Genomic DNA, 21,842 nt, shown 5'->3' on the forward strand with positions numbered 1-21,842 from the left:
CGTTTCTAATGGCTGAGGAATATTCCATTGTATACATAGTGGAATGTAAAATCTTATCCATTTTAAGTGTTTTGGGGGAAGAGTTTTGTTGGAGTAAGGTGTGGCAGCTGACTCAAGGTAAGAAAACTCAGAAAACTGACTCCCCCCAATAATCTTCACTTTGGGTTGAGTGCTTTTGGTTGCATGAGAACACTGAGCAGTGGGGGACGGGGTGGGGGGAGGAAGACCCTGCGGATTTCTTGGACCTGGTCCCCTCTGAGGGTTCCTAGGTTGAAACCAAAATGGGGAGAGAATTTCATCAATTAGCCCTGCTTTTTCTAGCTCATTGTATACCCTGCCTTGTCTGAATGCAGTTATGCTTCAGGAGCTTCGCAGTGCTGTCTCGAAGGTCTCCCCGCAGCACCCCCAGGCCCGCCAGGCTTCTCCCCGCAGCGGGTGCTGGGGCTGCAGGGGACCACGCAGCCCTCCCGGTTTCCATGGAGACGCTAGGTGACGTCTGCGCGCCCCTGAGCATTTGTATTTAAATGAGGGGAAGCGAGGGGGAGTGAGGGGAAGGGATGTAAAGGAGCAGGGCAGGGCACCCCAGCAGGGAGGGTGTGGTGGAGGCGAGCCCCTGGGTGCTCCAGGAATCCGGAGGCAGAGGGGTGCTTGCTTCCAGCGGAGGAAGGATGTTCTAGGCCTCCTTTGTGATCTCAGGTTGCAAGGCACGGAAGGAGCGCAGACCACTGGGCACCCTGTTTCCTCGAGGGGAGACGCCCAGGTGGTAACCCGGAGCCTCGGGGCTCCCTGCTGCTGCGGGAGGCGCCCCGCCTCCGCCTGCGAGGTCACCCCGAGGGCACCCCGGGCGCCCGAGCCTCGAACCCCTTGCAGAAGTGGGGGGGAGGGGAGGACGGGGTGCTTGGGCAGATGCTCTGATTGCACAAGCGCCCCGGTGACGTCAGCTTCACTCCAGGTGGGACCTGGGGTTGCAGGTGGCTGAGCGGGAGCCCGGGCGGGAGGACCGGCCGCCTCTCTGAGATGCTAAGCAGGTGGTTCGGGGTCGCCGGGGGAGCTCAGCTCCGGGCTGTCATCACTTGAACAGTGCCTCCTGCCCTAGGTAACTGCGGGTCACAGGGGTTCTGCTCCATAAACGAAGTCTTTGAAAAAAAAAAAAAAAAAAAAGCCCTCATAAGCCAGCAGGTGCCTGCCGGCCTTACAAAGAGAAACCAATCGTATTTTTTTTTTAAGATTTTATTTATTTATTCATGATAGAGAGAGAGAGAGAGAGAGATAAGAGAGAGATAGGCAGAGACAGAAGCAGGCTCCCTACATGGGACTCGATCCAGGGTCTCCAGGATTGTGCCCTGGGCCAAAGGCCAACACCAAACGGCTGAGCCACCCAGGGATCCCAACCAGTTGGGTTTAATAAACACTCTCTGAGGTCTGCTATGGGCCTAGCGTGTGCAAAATGAGCGGGCTTCTCTTTGCCTTCAAGGCGCCTGTGCTCTGATGAGGGAGCCGGATACACTCACAAATGACCACTTGTGACAGGCAGCAGATGATCATACCATGGTCAGTCTAAGAAAGGTGACATTAATTCTAATACAAGAAAGAAAAGGATAGTTAGTATTAGATGCCTCTGAGGTCTAGCCCTTTATAGTAGATACACAACAGGGAGGACAGGGGGAAAAAAAAAACTTCTGTAGGGATAGTCTAGAAAAAGAAGTTTTACAAAGGGCCCTATTTAAAATGCCAATTCTGTAAAATTGTCTGTCAAGTGACATAGTGAACTGGTTTTCCAATTTTTTTTTCTCTCTCTGATGAGTTATTTCTATTGCTGCAATTTCTAAGGGAATTTGTATTGGTCTTAGCTTTGCTTGGCCTCTACTCAAGTTTTACCACTCACGAAACCACACGGTTTTGGCATTAGAGGTTCAAGGTTTAATGGCTTCTTTTTTTTTTTTTTAAGATTTTATTTATTTATTCATGAGAGACACACACAGAGAGAGGCAGAGACACAGGCAGAGGGAGAAGCAGGCTCCTTACAGGGAGCCCAATGTGGGACTTGATCCCAGGCCCCAGGATCAGGCCCGGGTCAAAGGCAGCACTAAATGGCTGAGCCACCCAGGCTGCCCTAAAGGCTTCATTTTAAGAGACCCAGAGGCTAGAGTTGCGAGAGAGAATGCTTGAAAAAGTGTACAGGTTCAGGCTGCTTAAGAATTATATGAGTGTGAAGGGCACTGAAAAACTTGTGTGGTTGAAATGGGACTGAAATGCAGGAGGTGTTGGTGCCAGTCGGGACTCCTTTGCACACTCCGGGGATATAACAAGAAGGAGATGAGCAACAGCATCACAAACACTAGACGAATTTTTGAAACACCTATCACTTGTGGTCTGACTGTAGTACATACTCCGCAGTCATGAGCCTTCTAGTTTTAATTCCAAAATTAGGAAAAAAATCAGGAATAAATTAAAGGACAAGGGAGCCAAAGACTAATTTATGGTTTTAAGCGTTTAGATGGAAGGTAACAGGAGGTAATGGGATTCAAAGGCGGCAATTCTTTCTTAAAAGAGTGAGAGAAATAAAGCCATATATATATGTGCTCAAACTAGCCATAGTTTCTGTGTCCTTGAGATATTGGTTACCAAGGGCCTATTTTCTAGGTCTTACTCTCAGTTGGTTAAGAAGCATATTGAAAATAAAAACATCTCACTGGAGTTTTGGCAATATAGCAGAATATTAGTAATTTTTAGATGACAAAAATATAAAAGCACAGAATGCCAAGAATCTACTTATTTTCATTTTTATTAATTTTTCATTCTCAGGCACATGGTTTACCACAATATCTTTGGACTTCTAGTTTACTCTAAGGCCATTCTGCCCTGCTTCTGGATAATTGAATAAAACCTGGCTTCTTAACCTCAAATAAACACCCACAGACGCATGGGAACCTCATTTATCCAAACACAGTCAAATGTACTTGCATACTTCTGTACTGGTAGTCGATATGGTATGACAGTTCCTAGAAATGAGCTTGGTGGTTTAGGAAGTGCCCAGTTGACACCACTAGTAGCCAGAAGCAGAGTCAGTGGAGACAAAATAAAGTCACAAAGGAGAAAATGAGACATGAGAAATGGAAAGATAAAGAAGATTTAAAAAGTAGAAAAAAAAAATGAGAGATGAAGGGGAAAAACGAAATAAAATAGGATGTCTTAAGCACTTAATGAACAGGTTAGGATCTTCCAGTTTATTCTCATCTTGATTTAGAGAGAAATTTCAGAGCTGGAAAGGATCTGGTGATTATCCAGTCTGTTTTTCTATTTCACAGATGAGAAAACAGGAGTAAGGCGGAGATGAGTGACTTGTCTAATATCTGAGTTGATGAGGCTGATGTTAGCTCCCAGCGTCCTGACTCTGGGTCCAGTATTAGTTCTGCTACATTCTTTCTGATACTTGTAAAGGCTAACTGAATCTAAAATTCCTTCGAAATTAAAATACTTTCCCATTTTTTTCTTGAACTTCTAAAAACATTTTTACATTTAGATTTTTGCTTTACAGCTTACTAAGTGCTTTATCTAAATTATTTAATGTTTGTACCCATTCTATGAGAAGTAAATTGCAGCTATAAAATGACCCACATGGGACTTAACTAATTTTGATTTGTAATGTATTTTTCCCTCAAATACTTTCTCAACTTGTATTTGTGGAGTACTGAGGTAAATTAAAAATAAATAGACCATATTATTCCTACTCTTCTCTACCGTATCACCAGCTAGGAACTAATTGTGTCTTAAGGAAATGGAATATATAGAAGTAGGAGGATGGACAGCGTGACAATAAAGAAAAGCAAAAAGGAAGTAATAACATGGCCAGAAAAAAGAAATTGCAGAACTTGGTGCTATGGATGATAGCAGTTCAATCTTCTGATGTTCTAGACATGTATGAAGGGGAAGCACTATCTCTAGTTGGTTCTATAATAGTGACCCTTGTTATTTCTAGAAAGTTCTCTTTGAAGCTGATGAATCCAGTTCCCAGAAAGAGACCTAGGACTAATGTTGGGGAATAGGAGCACCTCCTCCCCACCACGAACTGCACTCTCCGAGGCCCAGCCACCCAAGGCAGGATGGTTTCAATCACTCCTGCCATCCAGCCATTGCTGACACTACTTGGCAGCCAGCCTGCCTCTAATGGAATGTGTCCTGCAGCTGGGAATTAGGTCATCAGTAATTCACTTAATAGCATTTTATGAGCTGGGCTCTGACACAAGAGAGTGATCTGGTCTTACCAGCAGGAGCTTTCCTTGATGTGAGAGGAAGGAGGGAGGAAAATATACCATCCTGAATAATCACACACTATATTCATTTCCAGAAAGTAATGGGTGAGGGTAAGAGAACTGGGGCTTTTTTCAGATTATTTGATCCGGCCAGCTACATGATCTTAGGCAACTTACCTCTCATTTCCAGACTTCATTCCCTCTAACATCTCATTCCAGCTCTAACATTGCATACTTTTGACTCTAAGGGACTCTTCAAGGAAGTTAGAAAATGCAGAATTTGTCACTTCACCCTTTTCCCTCCACCTCCTTGATGGTGCTCTCTAGAAAGGGAGATGGATGACCCTGCTCTCTGCCACTTGTGTTTTGGAAAAAGAAAAATCCTGATTTGTAGAGTTCACTAATTTCTGTAGTGTATTCCCAACATGGCTGAGTCCAGGCTGTCAATGATTTAACAACTGGCTAGGGAGATTTCTGAAAATCTTACAGTTGGCTCTGATGAGCTGATATGAGCCACTCCAGCACACCACTGGTGCTCCCCTCAGCTAGAAAGAGCTGCCTCAGTGAATAGTCTCTCATGCGTGGACACAGCTAGATGGTCCACACACCAAACATGGAACATATATATCCTTGCTTTGGTTTTGGACAAAAGAAATATTCACAACTTCTCTTCTTTGATCCTATTCTAGCTGCTATTGTTAATTTATCTGAAATGCTCTCAGAAATTGGTAGAGAATTCTCATTAGAAAAATATCCATACTCATACCGCCTGTCACATGAGTTCTCATGTCTTCCATCACGGGTTCAGGGAGCCATTTTACTTTTATTTTTTTCTTGCCCTCTAGCACCATGTATCCTTCTTGTTGAAAAACCCAATATGTATCTCATGAATTGTTCAAAAGGTTCACTGCTACACAGGGCTTAGAAGTTGAAAAAAATCACTAGTCTTTCCTCCTTTTCACTTGAAGCTAGAAAAGGGTCCTCTCATTTCAGTGTACAAAATCCCCCAGTTCTAGGAAAATTGGGGTGATAGAGGCTAAAATTAGCACCTGGAATGGTAATAGATAGAATCATGTGTCAGTTTCTTTTATCCCTTCACTTGAATTGTGTGTATAGATAGTATTCAATTAACAACTATCTTCTGAGCATTTACCACATGGAGCACTGCAAAGAATCATAAAATGAAAGAGAATGTATAAGCTATGATACCAGCCTCCAATTTATAATCTGGTTGGAGAGATAAGATTAACATTCACAAATTAATGAAAATCAATTAAAAACATTTTATAATCAAGTGTTTAATGATGTGGCAACAAATTCTAAATGCAGCAGGAATGTAGACAAAAGTTTTTTGTGTTTTTTTTTTAGTATATGTGCTGCCGAAGCGAGCACTAGACAAAAGTTAAATTACTAAAAGCAAACATTATCCAAGGAAACTTAATGACCAGCAGTGGGGCTTAAGCTGCCCATAGGGGTGAGGATTATGTTTAGTTTCTGTTAACGATACAGGACTATCCAGGTTGGAGGAATTGCATGTAAAAGGCTGATGGCAAAAAAAAAAAAAAAAAAGTAGGGAGTGAGTAGAAATAGGAGGTGGTAGAAAGTGGAGAAAAAAGTGAATCCCTGACCTAAAACTGGGTCATAGAATGTGTGTCAGAGGGAAAGGGTGATTGTATACAAATGAACAAGGGCCAGATCACATACGATAATAGATTTCTGATCTTCAACCTCGGCAGCAACCAGTACAGGAAGCTCAACCTCAGTCAATCTGGACTTGATTCGTGATTGTCAACACCCCTCTTCTTTGTCCCTCCACCCCTGCTTCCAGTTCAGGACCAACAAGAGAGAAAGCCAAATACACTCCCCAGACCAATCACACAGGATGTCCTGCATCTAGTTAGTCGTAAAGCTTTCCATTCCCCTGCCTGCCTTTGAGGCTCTGCCAAATGTGATGTAGATGAATTCTTTGCTATAGCTTGGTCTGAATAAGCCTAATTGTTCTCATTTGTGTGGTCTTTATTTATTCCCACAGTAAGAGAAGAGCACACCTGTAATAGTTCTGTCTGTCTCGTATTATTACATGGAAATATATAATCAGAAATATATATATATACACAAATATAATAGACATCAGATATATGTATATTATAGATATCAGATAATCAGATAGATGATAGATAGATGATAGATAGATACATATTATATCTTTCTCTATGTATATCTTTCCCTTTCCCAACCACCCAACCTCCTTTTCTCCTGATAGCTACACTTTGGTAGGCATCTTTACTAATTTTCTTAGAATGCCCATTAAAAATACAGGTATATTGAGGTGTTCAGGGTGAAGAAATTAATTTATTTCCTCTGGATCTAAAGGGCTGAATGCCTTAATCCTATCCTGCCTTTTGAATCTGGCTAGCCTTTTTCTCAACAAAAGGCCCTTTTGCTGTTATTAGTCTTTTCAGAATATGTACCATGTTATAAAAGGTTTAGTCTGATAAAAATATTTTCTAGTATATTTTAATTGAACACATCTAAGATGGTTAATCAGAGTTTCTCATCAACGTAAGCTAATAAGCATTGCTGTCATGCTAGATGATATATTTCTGGCCAAGTCAAAGAACCTAAGTGTTTTAAATAGTCACTGCAACATGATCTCGATACATATATTGATTCTATCATGGCTTTCTGAAATTCTGAAAATAGTTCATTAGCCCCCATTTCCATTCATACTGTGAGGATTTATTATGATCCTGGGAATCCAAAGTTGGGAACAACCCTTTAGTGATATTATAATAATTTTGTTATTATAGGGTTACTAATTCCTGAAAGCCTGTTTCTTGACACCATGTTCCAAAACCCTGAGAAAAATTACTTTCTGGGTTTTACAGATAGAATTTGATCATTTTGGATATTTAAAGGAATTTGACACTTCTACCTAATTTATATTAAGGGACTGGGAGTTGAGATGTAGTGAGCATGAATTTTTCTAACGTAATATCCTCTTTTTCTCCACCATATGAATAAGAAGCTAGAGGTAGTGAGGTGGGCAGCAAGATTTAGTTTGGCTGTGTTAAAGCTCCCCACCATTTAAACTCTTGGGTCTGAATCTCAGATTTATAGACTTAGATACTCAGTTTTCCAGCTCATCCTTGAGTGATTATGCTTTGGTAAATTTCAGCAACAGCCCCCCACCTTATGTGTTCTCACTCTACTCTGAGTGTTTCCTTCATTGCACTTACTCCCCACATTATAATGACACCAGCAAGAAGTCTGTAAGTCACTATTGGGAAGGGGAGAGATTATTTTAGAAAATGTCTCTTGTTGATGATGACTCTCTTCCATAGCATGTGTGATCTTGTTGAATGTAATCATAGGGATCTTGATTCATATGGGGTCATTCATTCAACCCTTGAATCATAGGGTTCATCACCAAGGGTCTTGTCTTCCTCCTGAGGGAAGGATGCTCAATCATCTCTTGTCATAAGTCTGCAGAGTGTATTTTGGGACATGTCTTAGGTTAAGATGAGCCAGGCTGTTGTAACAGACAGACTCAGATTGCATACTGGCTTCATACAACAAAAGCTACTTCTTGTTCATTCAAACAGTCCAAGATCAGTATTTTTTATAAACACCTGGATTTCTTCATGTGGTAATTCAGGAACCAAGGCTTTTTCCACATCATGGCTCTGCCATCCTCCAGGGCTTTGCCACCTCCCACCCCCATTTGCTGAATACAGATGGGAAAGAGTATGGAGAAAGCACATCTCCTTCCTATAATACCTTGGCCCTGAAGGGGCACATATCACTTCCATTCATATTCTCTTTATGAGAACTAATGCAAGAGGGGTGAAGAGATTTAGTCTGTTTATGGGCCAAGGACAAGAAGAAAATGAAAATTTGGTGAACAGAGAGCAGTGTCTGCCTTAGGTATTTGTAGCCTCTGCCATTTTTTGCTACCCTCTAAAGATGTAGGAGCATGAGCAGAGTTGCAAAGGAGCCATTATATATATGATCTTCCTTTCCCTGGCCTCTCTCACTTATTCAGCGGGTAATTGTCATTGTCTTTTATCAGGGAAGAGAATTGCAGCTGATCAATCATCTCTAATTTTCTCTAGTTTGCTAGGTTTTGACGAGGATGGATATCTCTAGCGTAAAATGTCCTTAGCCATTCTACCCTCAGTCAACTCCCAGTGGCTGTTCTCTGCTGCTGTGACAGCTGCTCTTGGCAGAAGCTGCTTTTGGCTCAACTCTGCGTGCCCTGAGGTTTCTCAGCAGTGGAACAGTTCATGGTTATGTTTTCAGCACTCCCTCTTGAGGGCCAGTTCATAGCCTCTGGGCCTCTGGATTCTCCCCAAACCAATGACAGCTTGGGGCCCTAGATTAAAGAATAGTAGTAGAAAGGTGAAGGAAGAGCCTCTGTCTCTGGTTCTTCTGGGAATCCTAGAGTTGCATGCCTGCATCTCCCTCTCTCCCTTTCAACTCTCTGACTGTAGTCTTGCCTCAGCTAGCTGTCTGGGCAGAAAGGGATTTGATAACCGGAATCTCTCTATGTTCTAAATGATTGCCAAGAGCTGAATCTGGCTTTGCTAGTAGAGAGACATTTACTGTTTAAAAACAGACACTCTCTAATGATGGAATACAGGATGCGAAAGATGAATAGCATGCCATACTTGAGCAAAAGTTGCTTTTCCTTCTTGCTCAGAGCAGTAGCTTAGGATCCCTTCCATGTTCGCTCTATATAAAAGACCTTGCATGGAATCTTGCATTCGATGATTCATTTGTTTTTCCATTCAATATATATTTTTGAGCACCTATTATATTTCAGGTGCAGGAGATATAATAGTAAACAAGACAGAAACATGATGTTAAAAGGGGGCCCCGAGTCCCCATAAAATAAGAGGTTTTGGGACCGTGTGGATCCAGGGAACTCTGAGCAACTCTATCTCTAAGCTGGGCAGGTAGGTGCTATCTCACCCCTTTTGCATCCTTCTATGCTTTGTTGCACAGATGTTAGAGTAACCCACATGTTTTCCTGAGGTAACTGGCTTCAGTGTTAAACAAATCAATATATTTAAAGCATTCATAAGCTCCCAAAATATGAAATAAGACAATTAAATGGTTGCTCTTATTACTGATACCATTATGCCCTTTAGGAAACCATGGGAGAGAAATTAGTCCAGCTGACAATTTTAAATAGCTTTTATTCGTTGGAAAGCATGCTCAGGCCTCAGTACCTCTCTCGTGTGTCTAATGATCTCTCCAAATCACTTCTCTCATTCCCATCTCAGGCAGCAGCCACCAGTTGCTTCTGGACAGGGGCAAGAGTTCAGCAAACCTGAGTTGGTCAAATGTCACAATGTAGCTCAGTCATGGGTGGGAAATTTAATGAATCCTACAGGAAAGAAAGATGAAGATGTGTGATGGGAGCACTGATAGCATAACCCAGGGACACCGCAAGCCTTCGCAAGCATGGCCAGGTACTGTCTCTCAGCATTCCCATGAGGAACAGAGCACGGGTTCAGAGGCCGGCAAGTGGTAAGGATGGAGAATGAAGCTGGTTCCTGTGCCACAATTTCAACATCGTCATCTTCCTCTCCTGTGTTGTACCTGCCACTGGACCCAAGGAGAGGGAGGCACCCAGATGAATGTTTCATGGGGATTACAACCTCAAGTTGAAGATGCTATGCAATTCTCACGAGGGATCAGAATCACTGGTCAATCTGAGTATTTAGTGAGTCTTCTTCTGTGTCCAGAACTGCAGGAGGTGCTGTGGAAGGAGGCAAGAATTTATGATGCCACGTCGACCCTTAAAAAATTCATAACCTCCATGTGGAGACCAGACAAACACAGAAAACATTGGCAGAACATTTCAGTTCTAAGCTCTCTGGCACTGACTAGAATGGCATTTCAAGGTCCATCCTGGTCTTCGTAGCCACCTGTAGGCCGACACTCTGGGACAGTAGAGGATACGGGTCTGTGGTCCAGCACACTGAGATCGCGCGTCTCCCTGCTGTTTAATGGACTGCAGGACCTGTATCTTAAGTCTCAAAGCCTCAGAGGCTTCGTGTATAAAATGAAGAAAATGCTTTCTCCTAGGGTTTGAGTGGCCCTTCAGAGAGTTAAAATATATCCACTACCCGGAAAATAGTAGATGTTCAAAAAAAATATGTGTCCACCCCCATGACCACATGGCTCTCCCACAAGAATCTCAGAGGCAAAGTATTTAAAATTAGATATGGGGTCTTCTGCACACCACCCCACACAGCTTGCTTGTCTATTTGATTTCAAGTTTCTTTCCAGTTTCTGTTTCTGGCAACACGCTTTTTCTGGTCATCAAGGCTTGAAACCATCACATCATCTTTGACTCAAACTTACCTCCACATCTGATCTGTTTCAAAATTCTACCTATTGTTTTACTTTACTTCCAGTACCTCTCTAAGGAGAAATCAGCGAGGGGATGGGAGAAATAGATAAAGAGGATAAGAGGTACAAAGTTCAAATCCAGAGGCTCATGAATGGTCATGAATGGGCTTTAGGAAATCCATGAACCGGGATCCCTGGGTGGCACAGTGGTTTGGTGCCTGCCTTTGGCCCAGGGCGCGATCCTGGAGACCCGGGATCGAATCCCACATCGGGCTCCCGGTGCATGGAGCCTGCGTCTCCCTCTGCCTGTGTCTCTGCCTCTCTCTCTCTCTGTGACTATCATAAATAAATAAAAAAAATTTTCTTTAAAAAAAAGGAAATCCATGAACCTATGGCGGGAAAGGACAATTTTCATAAACTCAGAAATGTATCTTGACTCAGGTCGTATTTATCATCTGTTTGCTTCTTTTTTTCTGCTACCATGTAGGTGCAGGGTTTTTTGTTTGTCTGTTTTTTAATCATTTTCTGCCCAAATACAACAGCTTCTTAAATCATCTTTTTCCAATTAGTTTCATTCTCTGTACCACTGTCACAACAATCTTAAAACCTAGTTCCAATCATGCCATTTCTCAATGTTCAACACTTTCAAATTTCTTTCAAATAAACTAAAGATTCTTAACTCTCTAACTTTGGAACTTTTATATACTGTCACTCCCTCCACATACTCGATGCTCCAGTAAAATCAATTGCTCACTATTCTTTAAATATGCTATCAAAAAAATTAATTGGGTCTTTTATGATGTAAAACATTAAGGGAAAAATACAAAACAAATCATCAGTGGACATAAAATGAAGATTTCATCACAAAGTCTCATTCCAAGATGTTCCTCCCACTTGCACACGTCTTTGTACTCTAGACTCCTCCAAACATAATTTATAATAACCTGAGTTAGTGGATACTTGAGATAGGTTAGCCATAGACCAACCATTGTTTAAAAGAAAGGAAGAGGCAACTTTTGTTGAAAACCCCAGAAAATTTCTTTTTATAAAATCCAAGCTTACGAACCAGAGTTCCCCTACTTGCAGCAATTCACTGCATTCTTTGACAGACTTGATGGCCTATGTTTGGGTGTACACCCGTCCTTCTCTGAGAACGCCTTCACCTACTTTAACATGCGGAGTGGGCTACTCACCAGCAGCAGTATTTGCACAATGCTGCCCCTTCCTTCCTCATCTTGAGCAACTGGATAGTGAGTGATACTCAATACAACCTGAGTCAATCAAATTTCCTCCCCAGACATGGGGGAATGCGAGTCAGTCATGACATGCAGATGAAACTCCCAGATGTAAATGGCAGGAACTGTTACAGGAATGCAGAAAGCTATTCTGTAGCCAGAAAGACGACTAAGTGGATGATCTGAATAAAGCAAGAACAGAAGAGAATGAAAATATCCTAAAGCTTTGTCAGTTCCTGGCTTCAGACTTTCCAGGGATCTGGCTCTCTTCCTTTCCTAGATTCTCTGAGAGACATTTCTCTACCTCCCCACTTTATTATGGTTAAACTAACTTGAGTTGCTATCTCATACTGCCAGCCAAGACTCCTAACTAATACAATAACCTGATTCCAGGGGTTTTTTTTCCTCCTCAATCTTTCAGTTCACATCAGTTGAGCAGCTACTATATGCCAGATACTCTGTTAGCTTTCCTGCAGGGGCTTTTAAAGAAAGAGAAAGAGATAATTATAATTTAATAAAAGAAATCCTTCATCAGACATGTGTGCAAAATAGATAGTCATTGCAAATAAATCAAGACTGAAGGAAAGGAGCATAAATATTTTGAAAGTAAATGGTTTCTTAACTAAACCTTGAACCAAGATTTTTTTAAGCAAAGGAAGGAAGGATGCCAACGTGTGCAAAGGTGTGGAGGCAAGCAGTTTGACCTGTTCTGGGAACTGCAAGTCACTTCTTACATTTGGAATCTAGTGTATATATATTCGATTTCTCCAGGCAAGATGTGGCAAGATGTTAAGGCCTGGAACAGATGTAGACAGTATTATTTGCCATATATAGATTCTCTCTTTAGGTGGTAGAAAAATTATTGAAATTTTTAGGCAGCAGATTTAAGGTCTTATTTACAATCCCTCAGGCACCCCAATTTTGGATGGCATGTCCCAGTATCTTATCAGCTAGAATCAGTGTGAAATAGCTCTTGTTATTACCTGCCTTAGGATGCAGGTCCAGTTATGTCTATGCCTCTCTCTGGAGTAATTACTTTTGATACATGGATAGAATTCCTGTTCCCTGTCTTTTACCAATTGCTCAGTTTATGATTTCTCTCTTCAGTGTGTTCTCTCTCTATTCCTCATCATACACACCCATATCTTTTCATTCATTTTCATAATTCTGTATTTTAATATCTTTTGTGATTTATCTCTTAACATAAATCATTTTCTAATTTATTTTTACAGTGATTATCACAATTAAATTTTAATAGTAACCACATAGCAATTAATCTCATTACAATTAAAAATGATATAAAGCCAGGAGGGATATAAAACACTTTGGATGTCAAGTCAGGACCCAAAAGGATCTCCACAAAACTAGAGTGATTGTTGAATGCTAAAAAAATCCACATAATAGAGATAAAATGTAAGATCCACACTGGGTCCTAAAAAGCCAAGTGTTCAATAATAATATGGGAGATACCGCAAGAAGGAGAGCTTTTAGTTACCTGTAAGCTCTATGTAAGTCTGCAGCATACTATGGTCTTTCTCCAACCAAAAATGCCTCAATGTCCATTAGTGGGCATATACCTGTCTTAAAAGAAGGAGCCAATGGTCCCATGGTTCTTTTTATTATTATTTTTTATTATTTATTTTTTCCATGGTTCTTGAATACTGGATCCGTGGCATGTTGAACTCATTTAGGCTCATCACACTTTAAGAAAGACATAGAAAAGTCTTTACACATTCAGAAAGCTATGACTGAGATCATAAGGAGACTCAAAAGAATTGAGGATTTCTGATATTTAGTTCAGAGAAAAGAGGATTCAGCTATTTTAAAATATGCAGAGAACTGTCATACAGAAGAAGAAAGGGGGTCAGATTTGTTCTTTATAGTCCCAAAGGGAACACCTAAGATCACCAGGATTGGGTGAGAGATATATAGACAGACTTTGGTTTAGAATAAGGAAGTTTTTCCTTGGGGATAAATCTGTCTGATGGCAGAACAACCTGCCTCAGAGAGGGTAGTGATTTCTCTGTCCCTAGAAGTACTCAAGCTGAGGTAGCAGGACTATCTATGAGCTTGCTATAGAAGGGATTTGAGCTTTATCACTATTCTTGGCTTAGGTTCCTCAAGTTTCTTTAGAGATAGATACTATTTACACCGACAAGAATAACCACTTACACCATCTTCACTCTGAGAAACCTTTCCTATCCTTTGAGACAGATATAATCCTTCAAATAAGCTTTTTCTCTATGTTATAGAATCACCCTTTGTGTAATATAAACTCGTATAAAATATAAATTCATATGGTGTTTACTGCCTTTCTCTTTTAATATTTTTCAAATTGTTTTGTGTAGTGGCTATGAATAAGTTTTATCACCTCTCATAGACTATACATTCCCTAAGGACAAAGAACTGTCTTATTCACTTGGGTATCCCCTAAAGTGCTTTTCACAAACCATATACTTAATAAATGCTTGCCGAGTGAATGAAAGAATGAATGTTGCTGATTACAGACAAATAAAGGCAAACGTCCAGAGGACTTTTATTAATATTAATTCTTCTTTAAATTTTTATGAAATAATTTCAAACTCAAAGTACAATTCAAAGAGCATCCATATTCCCCTCACCCAGATTTCTCATTGTTAACATTTCACAGTATTTGCTCCATCTCTCTACTTTCCTCCCTGCTGCTCTCTCCATCTCTCTGTATGTATGTCAAAAATGTGCATACATTTACATCATATACACATATTTTCATATATACATGGGCATTTACATATACACATACTTACATAGACATTTATGTATATATATACACATAATATGTTACACTTCCATTATCATTAGACTTTTGTTAACCATTTGAGAGCAAGATGAAAATAGTATTCCCCATCACCCCCAGAACATACCAACTTACCAAATCAGGGACATTCACCTACACAGACATTGTATCAGCCATTAAGTCAGGAAATCAGTAATAATATCACACTTCTGTTTAAAACACAGATCCTATTCAATTTTGCACACTGTCCCGGACAGTGATGACTCTTCTTTTCTTTTCTTCGGGTCCAGGATGGCATCCAAGGACTCCTTGCATTTAGTTGTCATGCCTCTTTAGTTTCTTCCAATCTGTGTACAATTCCTCACTCATTCTTTCCCTATCTTTTATGTTCTCAACAGACAGTGGAGGGTCTGTAGTTGAGCTGTTTAATATGGCAGCCACTAGCCACATGTGGTTATTTAAATTAAAATTATTTTATATTAAAGGAAATTAATAATATCATTTTTCTGTCACACTAGCACATATCAAGCATTGAATAACCACATGTGGTTCATGTTACCAAGTTGACAGCGTGACCATAGGATTTTCTATCATTATAGGGAGTTTGATGGGATCCCACTGGTCTTCAGAATGACCCTCAACCTGGGCTTCTCTGATGTTTCTTCATGACCAGCCTCGGGTCACTCTTTCTTTGCAAGAATACCACAGAAATTATGCTGTGCTCTTCGTGCTCTTCTCAGTGCATCACATAAGGGAAATTTCTCTTTATAACCTCTGTTTAATTTGGACTTTTTATTCCATACTATCATCAGAGACACTTACTGAGTTCTGCTCTGTATATGGCAATATGACACTACAACAAAGCACATACTACTTCAATCCTTGATATCAAGGAATTTGTCAGCTGGGAAGCTGGATATACTTCAGTTGCTAAGAGTCCAAGCTTCAGCCACAGAGTGATCTACATTGGAGTTCTAGCACTGCCATTTTATAGCAAAATCTTCCTGTTCAATCAACATGCCTGTGTTGATTGCATCTTCATGTGCATGCCATTGCAGGACGTAAGTTTATTGAAGAAACTAAGACCTTCTGGGTATCCTTTATAGCACCTAAGTTAGAAAGGTGTCCCAATGGCTCTAAATGATGGAATGGAAGAACTCATAAATGCTGAGATGATTCAAAGACTTTGTAAAGTTTAGGAATGCTGTCTTGTGTCAAGCATTCGAACGTTGTATGTTAACGGAAGGGACTATATTGAACAGTCCTCCATCCTGAATGCAGACCTACTTATAGCTGGCTAAGCCCACCCAGAAGTCACTCATATCTCAGCATGCAGTGTTCCTGGTAAAAAGGAACTAGAGGATTAAATATTTATGCCCTTCCAAAGTCCAGGAAAAAAGGAAGAGAAGGATATTATATAGTTACATAAATTGGATTTCTTCATGAGACATAAATCATATTAATCTATCATTAGTACCTACATGTTATGGGCTAAATCTCCATTTGCAGGTTGCTGTTAAAAACAGCCATCTTTTTTTTTTTTTTTTAACAGCCATCTTTTTGTGACTGGAATTAGGTAGAGTCCAAATAGGGGTGCGCTTGATAAGCTTGAACTCCTCAGTCAGAATAGGTCTGTGAACTTGTCCAAGGTACTCACCTCTCTGCACTTCAGTTTCTCCATGTGTGAAATTGAAATAGCATTAGTTTCTACATCATGGGATTGTTTCAAGGATTAGGTGAGAAAATGAAGGTAAAGACATTTCTTAGCATGGATCCAGGTGCAGGGTAATGGTTTAATACATACTTACTGCTGTATTTTATGTTTTATTTCTTTTTTCCATCATCCCACCTACCTCACACTTACATAAAATCATGGAACTTTACAACTGAAGATGTTATCACAAGTCAGCTAGTGACCCACTCATTTTTCAGAAGAATAAACTGAAATTTGGTTTATTAGTACATGTGTTAGCTGAAGCTGCTCAGGGGCAGAGCCAAGGATAGAACCACTTTCTACTATGTCATACTGACTGTGAACAAGAACTGTATTCTTCTGTCTGCATATTTATTAAGTACTATTGAATGCCTTGCACTAGGCTAAGCCCTGGGGATTAAAAACAAAAAATGATGATATAACTTCTTCTTAGGAAGTACTCACAAGGGGCTGGGGTGAGGAGGCAGGCAGGAAATCCATTGCTATGCAGTAAGATAGAGAGGCTAATATAGAGATATAAGGGGGCTGTGAGACACTTTGACTCCCTTAGAATGCCTGAGTTTTGACAAATCTTTTGAGAGAGATCTCAGGGATTCTTTTAAAAACTACCTTACCTTAATCATGTTTTTTTTTTAAGCAAAATACCCCTTGACACACAGGTAGCCAGTCCCCAGCAGGGACTCATTTCTTCTAATATCCTATCCCCTCTTAGAAGAGCTGTTTGGGTGAGTTTATCAATATGTATCCATGACCTCTTCACATTCAGCCTCAATATCATTTTTAATTTGAGAGAGGAAATAGATGAAACAATGACCCGAGAGCATAGATTTGTTTGGGTGAAATCCATTTGTGCTACTGATGTGTTGTATGACTTGGTAGGAATCGTTTGTTCACACTGCTGTTTTCTGCTTAGCTTCATCAAAATCTCCTGCTTCCCAGGGCTATTGTGGGAAATATTTGGCCCAAGTGATGCATAATGCTTTGTAATTATGAAACATTTTGCACTAAAAACATTCTTTTCTTCTGACTATTCTGATACAATTATGATATTTGCAAAACTATATCAGGAAAAAAATAATATTTAAAGATACCTTAGAGTCTCCTTTGTATTTGAATGAGCTTGATCATTTGGCAGGTAAATTAAAAATTTTCTTTATAGAGGATTTGGAATGTATATTCAATATGATTGCAGCTTAACTTTTGAGTCAAGAAAAGATAGAAGTCCTAAGGATTATGAACAATACCAACTTTAAGGATATATCATCCTGAATCCTATAATGAATTGTTGAATTCACCTTATTCATTTATTCATGCATCATCTAAAATGTGGTCCACTGAATTCTTATATGTCAGTTGCCAGGCCATGCACGAAAGATACAGGGTTGAATAAACACCTTGTCTAGCAGTTAGTTAATAAGTAAATGAATATATGAATCCATGAATATCTGATCTATCCTCACCCTATAGAGGTCTTCACACTTCACACTAAGCAAGATAGAAACATACATAGTGAATCACAATAGGATGTGATAAATGCTATAACAGAATAATGTCCAAAGTGCCAGGGAAGGAGACCTATTGGTTCTATCTGTTAGCTGTGTCAAGCCATGCTTCAACTGGCAATATTAAGCTCAGATATTAAAGAATTAGCCTACTTATTCCCAAAACCAATTATGAAAATACTAATTTATTTTAATATTTTTAAATTTTTAAAGACTTAAAGCATTATGGCTGCATGGTTCGAAATTCAAGAGCCATAAAGGGAATACAAGAAAATTCCTATCGCACACTTGTCACCCAGCTATCCATCCATCCATTCCCTTTCCTGAAAAATCTAATGTTATCAGTGTCTAAGGATACTTTATATAGAGATCAGCAAATATAAATGTATATATAGTGAATGTACAGATCCAAACACATGCACACATACATACACTCACAATTGTCCCCCTTTTATAGACAAATGTTATATACTATAATATGCAATTGTGCTTTGTTGCATTTAAAAAAAGTTTTTTTAATTTACTTATTTGACAGAGCATGCACACAAGTAAGGAGGAGAGGAAGAAGTGGGGGAAAAAAAAAAAGAAGTGGGGCTGATCCCAGAACCCAGAGATCGTGACTTGAGCCAAGGGCAATCACTTAACCAACTGAGCCACCCAGGAGCCCCATGTTCTTTACTGCACTTAACAATATTTTTTGGAAATCACTTTCCATCCCTTGTATGTTGTTTTCAATCTTTTGCTGTAATAAAAAAAAAATCTTGCGACAAATATTGCTGTACATATTACTTTTCTAGCAATACTACCGAGAAATAGGATTGCAAGGTCAAGGGATAATTACATGAAATTTTGATAGATTTTGTCAAGTTGCATCACTTTGTATATGCATGAGAGTGTCTGTTCCCCCACATTTACTCTTAAGCTATTTATTCATCATTAACAGTTTGTTGTAAAAACCCTCCTGTTTTTTTCTGGTTTATTGTGTCCCCCCCTGCTTTTAAACACCTTAATTAGACATTGAATTCCTATCTATGACCTGAATCTGGTTTTGGCTAATGCTAAAATCACTCAAACTTTCTGATAAATTTCTTTATCCAAGAAAAAAGGCACCCCAAATGTATTTGCAACCTATACATATTTGCTTTTTAGAACTTTAGAAACAAGTGACCAGATTACATTTTAAAAATTGCTTTTGTGGGCACCTGGGTGGCTCAGTTGGTCTGCCTTTGGCTCAGGTCATGATCCTAGAGTCCTGGGATGGAGTTCTACATCGGGCTCCCTGCTCACCAGGAGTCTGCTTCTCCCTCTGCCCCTCTCCCTGCTCATGTGGTCTCTCTCTCTCTCTCTCTCTCTCTCTCTCTCAAAAATAAACAAATATTATCTTTTTTAAAAATAAAATAAAAATTGCTTTTGAAAAAATTTTGGAAATTTGTCATATTTATAAAATCTAATGTTTTTATCAAGGTACATGACATGCCTCTCCTTTACTCAAGGCTTTCTTTTCTTCTGTCAATAAAGTTTTTTTTGCTTTGTCTTTCACATCTTGCACATTTATTTTCATTAAATCTGTATTTAGTGTTTTTATTACTATAATCATGTGAAGGTGGCTCATCATTGAGACTCTTGTCTTCCTACTCCAATCAGATTTGTTGCTCTGCTACTACACTATTAGCCTGGGCCTCTCCTTCCCAATTACTCTGGAGATTGCCTTTGGCTCTGCACTGTTGCATCTCCTGTCTCCTGAGGTCCATGTCTTCCTCATTCTTGTTTTTAGCTCCCATTTCGGTCAAGTATGGTCTCTAGCAGCTTCATGAAGAAAGCTTCTATTCTCTCACACTTGATGTCTTGCTTGTCTGGGTAAAGAATTCTAGGCTAGACCTGTTTCACTAACATTTGAAGTACTTTGAAGGTAGGTCTCCATTATCTTCCTGATTCTTGTGGATAACTGTCTAGAAGTGTGCAGCTATTCTTTCCTATATGACCTATTGTTCTCTCTGCAAATTTTGAGAAACTTGATTTTACTCCTAATGTTTGGAATTTCCATGACAGGAGTGTCTTTCTTTCAATCACTATGCTGGAGATTCGGTGGGCTTGAGATTCATGTCTTTTGGTTCTATAAAACATTCTTATATTATTTATTTGAGAAATTGTTCCTCATCATCCCCACCCCCCAGCCCTTTTTTTCCCTATGGGAAAATTAGATTTTCTGATTAGATTTTGTATCTCCTGGTGTGATAGAATGAATGTGGATCCATTCACCAAAAGCTAACCTAGAATGTATTACATTATTTGAAAACGTCTTTCAGAAAAAAAAATGAAAGGAAGAACATCTTTCATGAGAGGCACACAGAAACAATGTGTTCAATAGTAACAGCATAGAGTTTGTTAACATAAAAGGTAGTTAAAATTAGAACTGTTGATACTATATTTTAAATGCATGTGTGTCATATGCATAGTAGTTAAAATTGTCTATGAAGGCAGACCAGCCTGTGTTAGAATTTGGCTGTACCACTTACTACCTACTTAAATTCTCTGAACCTGTTTGCACACCCACAAAATGGGGATGACAATGACACTTGTGATATTTAATGAGAAAATGTACTTAAAGAACTTAAAGAACTAGGTACCTGCCTAGCATATAGCAGGTACCTAGTAAACATTTTAAGTTGCTACCAATGGGATGGGTTGTTAAGGGAAAGTTGACAATGTTCAGAATACTTTGCCTACTAGAATTTGATCTCATAGAGAGCCACCATATTTTTCTATAAACATCTTGATGTTACTTTTTAAGACATGAACATTGCATGAAATGGACCGTTTGTCTCACTTTAAAATAGCATGTCTTACATTCTTAAATCCCAGAGAGCCTTTTTTGTTGTCGTGCTGATGAATAGCTCAAGAACATCTTTATCAAATGGCGTGATTTAGTTCTCTAGTTAGATACTCGGCAACCTACGAAGGAAGATAGGCAACCAAAAGGAAGCAAGAAAGTTGGACCCTAACAGAAAGAGGTGATGAGATCAGAAGAGGAAAAATAGGTAGAGAGGGGACCAAGACCAAAGGCAGGGAGTGAGAAGGAGAGACCTGAAAGAACCACTAAGTTGAGATGCTGTTTTAGTGGAATAGTTTTGTCAGGGTGATAAGTGGTCTTCCCTGGAATATTCCCAGAACACTCCCATGGGTCAATCTTCTTAGAAACAAAAATAAGAAGGTTGTTGGAGATGGAGGCACAAATCCATCAGAAGACGTTTGACTGCCAAGGCCAAGCCATGTGCAGCTAAACTAAGAGGGAGATACATTAGCTGTTGCTGGCTGCTCTCTCCATGATGTATGGAGCAAGGGCTTTCCTGGGAAAGCATCTTGTTGACAGAAACAAATGTTAGTTTTTATGCCTATGGTTCATTTACTGCCTTGATTTGGTCATCTAGTTACCTGATTGCCCTGGTTTAAGGTGTTCTCTCTGAAACCAAGATTATAAAATAGGAGATATACAAACCATGGAATTACTTCTGCTCCTGATTTAGAATGTTGTGATGTTGACACTAGCTCACTTGATCATCTCTGAGGCTCCTGCTATGGATTGAACGTGTGTGTCCCTCCAAAATTCATTACATTGAGATCCTGACCCCTAATATTAGGAGGTGGGACCTTTGGGAGGTAATTAGGTCATGAGGGTGAAGCCCTCGTGAATAGGATTAGTGTCCTTATAAGAAGAGATACCAAAGAGATCTTTCCTTTCTCTTCTCCATGTCAAAATATATGGAGAGGAGGGCCATCTGTAAAGCAAGAAAAGGGACTTCACCATGAGCCTGACTAAGCTGGCACCCTGATCTCATGCTTCCAGCATCCAAGAACTATGAGAAATAAACGTCTGTTAATTAAACCACCCAGTCTATGGTATTCTGTTGTAGCAGCCAGAATTGACCCAGACAGCCCCTAAAGTACTTAGATTCTGCAAGAGTTGATGGTGGAAATTGTGATTTGGGCTTGGATACAACC

The 21,842-nt window shown here is 39.8% G+C and overlaps 2 long non-coding RNA genes across 4 annotated transcripts in view; one reads left to right on the forward strand and one right to left on the reverse strand.

The window, feature by feature from the left end:
- Positions 1-774: 774 nt before the first annotated feature.
- The window catches only part of LOC111093767, a 37,703-nt gene continuing 16,635 nt past the window's right edge, over positions 775-21,842 (forward strand). For both annotated transcript variants that reach the window (XR_005383349.1, XR_005383350.1), the window contains exon 1: positions 775-1,096. This is a non-coding gene — a long non-coding RNA (uncharacterized LOC111093767). The remainder of the gene's footprint in view (positions 1,097-21,842) is intronic.
- Positions 9,435-21,842, reverse strand: part of LOC111093766 — a 31,504-nt gene continuing 19,096 nt past the window's right edge. For both annotated transcript variants that reach the window (XR_005383348.1, XR_005383347.1), the window contains 2 exons: positions 11,810-12,033; positions 9,435-10,020 (listed from right to left, as the gene is read on the reverse strand). This is a non-coding gene — a long non-coding RNA (uncharacterized LOC111093766). The remainder of the gene's footprint in view (positions 10,021-11,809; positions 12,034-21,842) is intronic.

Source organism: Canis lupus, chromosome 33 (genome assembly GCF_011100685.1).
Source record: "Canis lupus familiaris isolate Mischka breed German Shepherd chromosome 33, alternate assembly UU_Cfam_GSD_1.0, whole genome shotgun sequence".
NCBI lineage: Eukaryota > Metazoa > Chordata > Mammalia > Carnivora > Canidae > Canis > Canis lupus.